At 42.1% G+C, this 6,564-nt stretch overlaps 1 long non-coding RNA gene across 1 annotated transcript; it reads right to left on the bottom strand.

Annotated features, from left to right (window-relative positions):
* Nucleotides 1-271: 271 nt before the first annotated feature.
* Nucleotides 272-4,608, bottom strand: LOC149130525 (uncharacterized). Its single transcript, XR_016238714.1, has 2 exons — nt 4,494-4,608; nt 272-2,343 (listed from the first exon to the last, which is right to left on the bottom strand). It is a non-coding gene; the product is annotated as an uncharacterized LOC149130525 (long non-coding RNA).
* Nucleotides 4,609-6,564: the final 1,956 nt, after the last annotated feature.

Here is a 6,564-nt window from a genome sequence, read left to right as displayed (position 1 = left end):
CTTTTGGCCTTGTGCCAAAACTTGAAACCGATATAGGTGATAGTTGTCTTACAACTGATTCCATTACTTCTTGTATGATTAAAATGATGTTGACATTCCATTAGAAACAGAGACATTGGAAGGATAATATAGATTGCTTTTATTGGAATATTGAATGCATTCTATGTTTCCTAGATTAGACTAGGTCATCATAAAGAGGTGAAGATTAGAAATAAGGCTGAAACATGTCCAAATCTGTCTTTTGTATTGGCCAGAAAAAATAAATGATATTGGTCTTTCACTAATTTTATTCCTTCACTGCATATTATTTTCATTTAACGTTTTAATAATCTAAACGTTCATTTGTTAACACTAACATACTTGCTGATGTTATTGCAGGAGGTATTTCATAATGATTTAATATCTAATTGAAGATGTTAAATATTTCAATGTACAACGTTCACCACATTTACTTAATGATTCATTCGTTTCTACCTTGGCAAATTTCTAGTTGTCTTATTCAGCTCTGTTAACATTAATTTACTTAGAGATTAAAGAGTGTAATGGAGCTGTTATAATAGTTATTAAACAGCAGAGGTATATGAAATTAAAGGAATAAGGAATAGAGACTGATGTATCACTGAGACCATCTTCATTTATAACATTACAATATGATAATAACATTGATCTATAAACAACTGTAATATCTTGCAGTAAACAGTGAAACTTACATACGTAAGAATATTGTTCTAGCGATATCAACACAGTGACCTGTTCTCCTGAGATGAAAGAATGTACCAATAATACAAAATGATTAACATCTGCCCTACTATACACATCTCTACAAAAATTTCACTAGCACCAACTTGGTTAAATAAAAATTTCCCTTGTTTGTAGCTGTAGATGGTATGTCTTCTTTCTTACTGCAAATATTCTCATTATCCATCAGTGGATAAGCCAGCACTTTGCAGAATTGTTAGAACATTAGGAAAATGCCTTCAAGTATTTTTTTCTGAATCTTCATGTTCTGAGTTCCCATTCCACTATGGTCAACTCTGCTTTTCATCCCTCCAGGGTCGATAGAATAAAGTGCCAGTCAAGTACTGGGATTGATGGTGCTTTTATGTGCCACTAGCATGGGAGTCAGAGGGGGCTGGTGTCGACCACGTTTGGATGGTCAACCAATCAGCGGTTATATAGTACAATGAATAAAGCTTATCCAGCCAAGGGCATCCAACTGTAGTAACCATGCCAAATCAGATTACCAGTTTTTAGTCAAACAGTCCAACCCATGCCAGCATGGAAAACGGACATTAAATGATGATGAATACCATCCCATCATTTATTCTGACATAGTGTAGCTAGGACTACATTCTCTGATGTATTCATCCTTGTTGTTGTTTCGCCTTAAGTCAGGCCTGATCCAGCAGACCTATGAACAGAGGTATTCCAGTTGTGACCACCCTGTCTTTTATAGACATAGTGTATGTAGGACCATATTACCTAATGTGTTTCTTGTTGTTTAGTCCCAGGTCAGGCCTGACCCAGCAAGTCAATGATCAAATGTGTTCCAGATGTGACCATCTGGGTTTTTTATTCAGACAAACTGTATCAAGGACTACAGTATGTCATTATTGTTGTTTTTTTTTGTCGTTTAGCCCTTGGTCAACTGGCCTATGATCAAAAATGTTCCAGCTTTGACCATCCTGACTTTTATGCAGACAGAAGTCTAGCTAAGGTTACATTTTTAAACGAGGTGTCCTTTCATTTAAAGACAGTTGCATGAAGTTTGAGGTGGAGTTTAGTTGCTTTTTCCAGCAAGCCGTGTAACTTTCTAGAGGCTCCACACACACACGTCCAGTGATATTTGGATGATCGTTGAAGGGTGAGGTGGGGAGATGAAAAGGGGCAGCTGTCAAGACTGATGGTCAAGATCAGAAGATGGAAAGGTTCCTGAGAGAGGATAGGGGGGAAAAGGGAACAGAGGGGACCAAAGGAGGAGGAGGATGTGAGGGAAAAGAGCAAAGAGGAGGAGGAGGAGAATTTAAAGACTGAAGACGATGAAGAGGTAAGAAGACAAGGGAGAGATAAGAGAATGCAAAGGAGAAGAAGAGCAAAGAGGAGACTGGGGGGGGGTGGAGTGGGAATAGGATCTACGCAGGAAGGGGTGGCAGTGGTGGTGGTGGTGGTGGTGGTGGTAAGGGGACAGGGTTATTAGGTTCAATCATCCTTGTTGCGGTAACGTGATGTCCACATGTACATCTTGCTTCCTGATGCCGTGAGGAGGACAGCATCAGTTGGATGGTGACTGAGTGAGTGTACAGGTCTTCGCTCAGGATGCTCCAGCTTGGCTTTCGTCTCAGCCTGGTGACAATGGTGGTGACAGGTGCCAGAAAAGGAAAAAAGAAAAAAAAAGAAGCATTAGTGATATTAATGACAGTTGCTGATATATATATCATTATCATCATCATCATCATTTAACGTCCGTTTTCCATGCCGGCATGGGTTGGACGACGGTTTGACTGAGGTCTGGTGAGCTAGCAGCTGCACCAGGCTCCAATCTGATCTGGCAATGTTTCTACAGCTGGATGCCCTTCCTAATGCCAACCACTACGAGAGAGTAGTGGGTGCTTTTTACATACCACCAGCTCAGGGGCTAGTCAGGCAGTCCTGGCATCAATCATGTTCGGATAGTGCATTTTATGTGCCACTGGCATTGGCCATGTTCGGATGGTGCTTTTAATGTGCCACCAGCACGGGAGCAAGTTGGGGCACTGGTGACAGCTACGACTTTGATTTTACTCAACTCATCAGGTCTTCTCAAGCATATCATATTGCGTGGGTACTCTTAAATGGGCCAGACATGCAACACTGGCAACGGCCATGGCTGCAATCTCATTTTAGTTGCTAGGTGTTCTCAATCACAGCATATCTCCGAAGATCCTGGCCTCCTGTCATTGCCTCTGTGAGGCCCAATGTTTGGAGGTCATACTTCACCATCTCATCCCATGTCTTTCTGGGTCTACCTCTTCTACAGGTTCCTTCTACAGTTAGGGAGTAGCACTTGCTCACCCAGCTGTCCTCATCCAAACATAATACATAACCATACCAGTGCAGTCATCTCTCTTGCACACCACGTTTGATGCTTCTTATGCCCAACTTTTTTCTCAGGGCACTTACACTCTGTCGTGTACACACACTGACATTACACATCCAGCGGATTATACTAGCTTCATTTCTTTCAAGCCTATGCAGGTCCTCAGCAGTCATGGCCCATGTTTCACTGCCATGTAGCATGGCAGGTCACACACATGCATCATACAGTCTACTTTTCATCCTGAGCGAGAGGCCCTTAGTTACCAGCAGAGGTAGAAGCTCCCTGAACTTTGCCCTGGCTATTCCCCCTGGCATGTGATGGAATTTGTTTTCTGTACATCGTCAGTGTTTATTGCCCCTGTGCATCTGCTACACACAAAAACTATCTTCCCAGTTAATCTTCCTTTGATAGGTTAGGGAGTGTTACTTCTTCACACAGCTGTCCTCGTTCATACGTAACACATGACCATACCAGTGCAGTCATCTCTCTTGCACACCACATTTGATGCTTCTTATGCCCAACTTTTTTCTCAGGGCACTTACAGTCTGTCATGTATGCACATGTGATGGTGGGGGGGGGGGCTGATGAAAGAAAGGCATCCAGCTGTAGCTAACTCTGCCCTAACATACTCTTACCACTCCCATGCAAATGTGAAAACATAGATATTAAAAAGATGAAGATGATGATGATGGATATTTATTAAAACAACCTCAGAGAAACTGACCTCATTATGAAACTTGAAACATTCATTTTTAGCTTCATTAAATTCATCTAGGGCGTTCTATTATACATTTACTAATGCATGAAACCTTTACTAATTATTTAATTATGCTGTTGACAAAAGCATGGTATGTTAATTATCGTGGCCATTGCAGTAAAAGTCTGGTTTGTGTTTGGTTTAACTTCTTGGTTTAACATAAACATTTGTTATCAATTTCCATGCAAAAATTCTCTTTTCCTATCATTTATTTTGAATTTATATATAAGGAAAAATAAGCACACAAATTATTTCGGTTCAGTTATGATTTATGATGAAGTTACTGATAGTTAATGATAGAAAACGGGAATAACATCATGAACATGAAATAAGTGCCTCAGAGTAGAGTGAACGTAGATTTTCATTCAAATATATATTTATTAGATATCTCTGAACCAAAATATACAGGGAAAATATGTTAAGAGGTTAAATAGTGATGACTATGATGAATAGGCCATGAAGTATGTCAGGATAACCTCCTTTGTTTTCTTATCAATGAAGGGAAACTACAAGACGTATTCACATCTCTTCTGTTGAGTATCCTTCAGACAATTGTTAAAGGATGAAACTGTTGAAGTACTCATCAGAAGAATAAATAATTTCAGAACCTTTGGTTTCATACAGTTGAAATTCTATTCTTCAGAGAGAAAAGAAACTCACACTGATAAGATCCCAGATATATACAAATCCGTCCTCAGATCCACTGAGGATTAAGTTGTCAGTATTGTTAAGACAGCTATCAATTTTATACTCGGAGTTACGATGTCCACTGTACCTGTGGTGAAAAGTAAAGTAAAAATAGCAATAAGTACTTTGATGAAATGGGTTAAAAAGAGAAAGGCAAAAGTATAACTGCGTGAACATTTAACACACACACACACACACACACACACACACACACACAGAGAAATATATTTATATCATCATCATCATCATCATCATCATCATCATCATCATCATTCAACGTCCGCTTTCCATGCTAGCATGGGTTGGACGATTTCACTGAGGACTGGTGAAACCAGATGGCTACACCAGGCTCCAATCTGATTTGGCAGACTATCTACAGCTGGATGCCCTTCCTAACGCCAACCACTCCGAGAGTGTAGTGGGTGCTTTTACGTGCTACCGGCATGAAGGCCAGTCAGGAGGTACTGGCAACGGCCAAGCTCAAAATGGTGTATTTTACGTGCTACTTGCACAAGAGCCAGTCCAGCGGCACTGGCAACGATTTCGCTCGAATGACTTTTCACGTGCCACCGGCACAAGTGCCAGGAAAGCGAAGCTGCGACACAAGTGCCAGAAAGGCGACGCTGGTAACGATCACGCTCGAACGGTGGTGCAATCACGATTTCGCTTTCGCTTGCCCCAACAGGTCTTCGCAAGCAGAGTTTAGTGTCCAATGAAGGAGACGTTGGCATGGGGCCAGTCGTCGAATTTAGTTCGATTTCGATTTCACTTGCCTCAACATGTCTTCGCAAGCGGAATTTAGTGTCCAATGGAGGAAAGGTACGCATAAGTGGGCTGGCTACATCCCTGGCAGAGGCTTTGGATTTTGGTCTCATTTGGCTTTCCGGGTCTTCTCACGCACAGCATATTTCCAAAGGTCTCGGTCAGAAGTCATTGCCTCGGTGAGACCTAATATTTGGAGGTCGTGCTTCATCACCTCATCCCAGGTCTTCCTGTGCCTGCCTCTTCCACAGGTTCCCTCAACCGCTAGGGTGTGGCACTTTTTCACACAGCTATCCTCATCCATCCTCGCCACATGACCATACCAGCGCAATCGTCTCTCTTGCACACCACAACTGATGCTTCTTAGGTTCAACTTTTCTCTCAAGGTACTTACACTCTGTCGAGTATGCACACTGACATTTACACATCCATCGGAGCATACTGGCTTCATTCCTTTCGAGCTTACGCATGTCCTTAGCAATCACGGCTCATGTCTCACTGCCATGTAGCATGGCCGTTCGTACACATACGTCATACAGTCTGCCTTTTACTCTAAGACTGAGACCCTTTGTCACCAGCAGAGGTAAGAGCTCTCTGAACTTTGCCCAGGCTATTCTTATTCTAGCAGCTACACTTTCAGTGCACCCTCCCCCACTACTAACTTGATCACCCACATAGCGGAAGCTATCAACTACGTCTAGTTTTTCTCCCTGGAATGTGCAGAAGTTGTTTTCTGCACACTTACAATGTTTATTGATCCTAAACGTCTGCCACATACAAAAACTAACTTCCTAGTTAACCTTCCTTTGATATTGCTGCACCTCTTATGTGTCCATAGCTTGCACTGGGTGCATCTTATAGAGTTTCTACCTACGCCTTTTCTACAGATCGAGCAGGGCCATCTACCTGAAGGGGTTTCTGTTTTTTCTACCTTCTTACTTATTAGGACTTTGGTTTAGCTAGGTTGACTCTAAGGCCCTTCGATTCTAGTCCTTGCTTCCACACCTGAAACTTCTCCTCTAGTTCTGATAGTGACTCAGCAATTAGGGCAAGATCATCAGCATAGAGGAGCTCCCAGGGGCATCCTGTCTTGAATTCCTCTGTTATCGCCTGGAGGACTATGATAACTAGGAGGGGACTGGGGACAGTTCCTTGGTGAACCCCTATCTCTGCCCGGAATTCTTCACTGTACTCATTGACAACCCTCACCTTACTGACAGCGTCTCTGTACATGGCTGGCACAGCTCTCACTAACCGTTCTTCTATCCTTAGTTTCCTCATT

The sequence above is a fragment of the Octopus bimaculoides genome, chromosome 28, assembly GCF_046866305.1.
Source record: "Octopus bimaculoides isolate indiv1 chromosome 28, ASM4686630v1, whole genome shotgun sequence".
Taxonomy (NCBI): Eukaryota; Metazoa; Mollusca; class Cephalopoda; order Octopoda; family Octopodidae; genus Octopus; species Octopus bimaculoides.
Note: the sequence above shows the minus strand (reverse complement) of the source record. Positions and strands in the feature narration are given on the sequence as shown.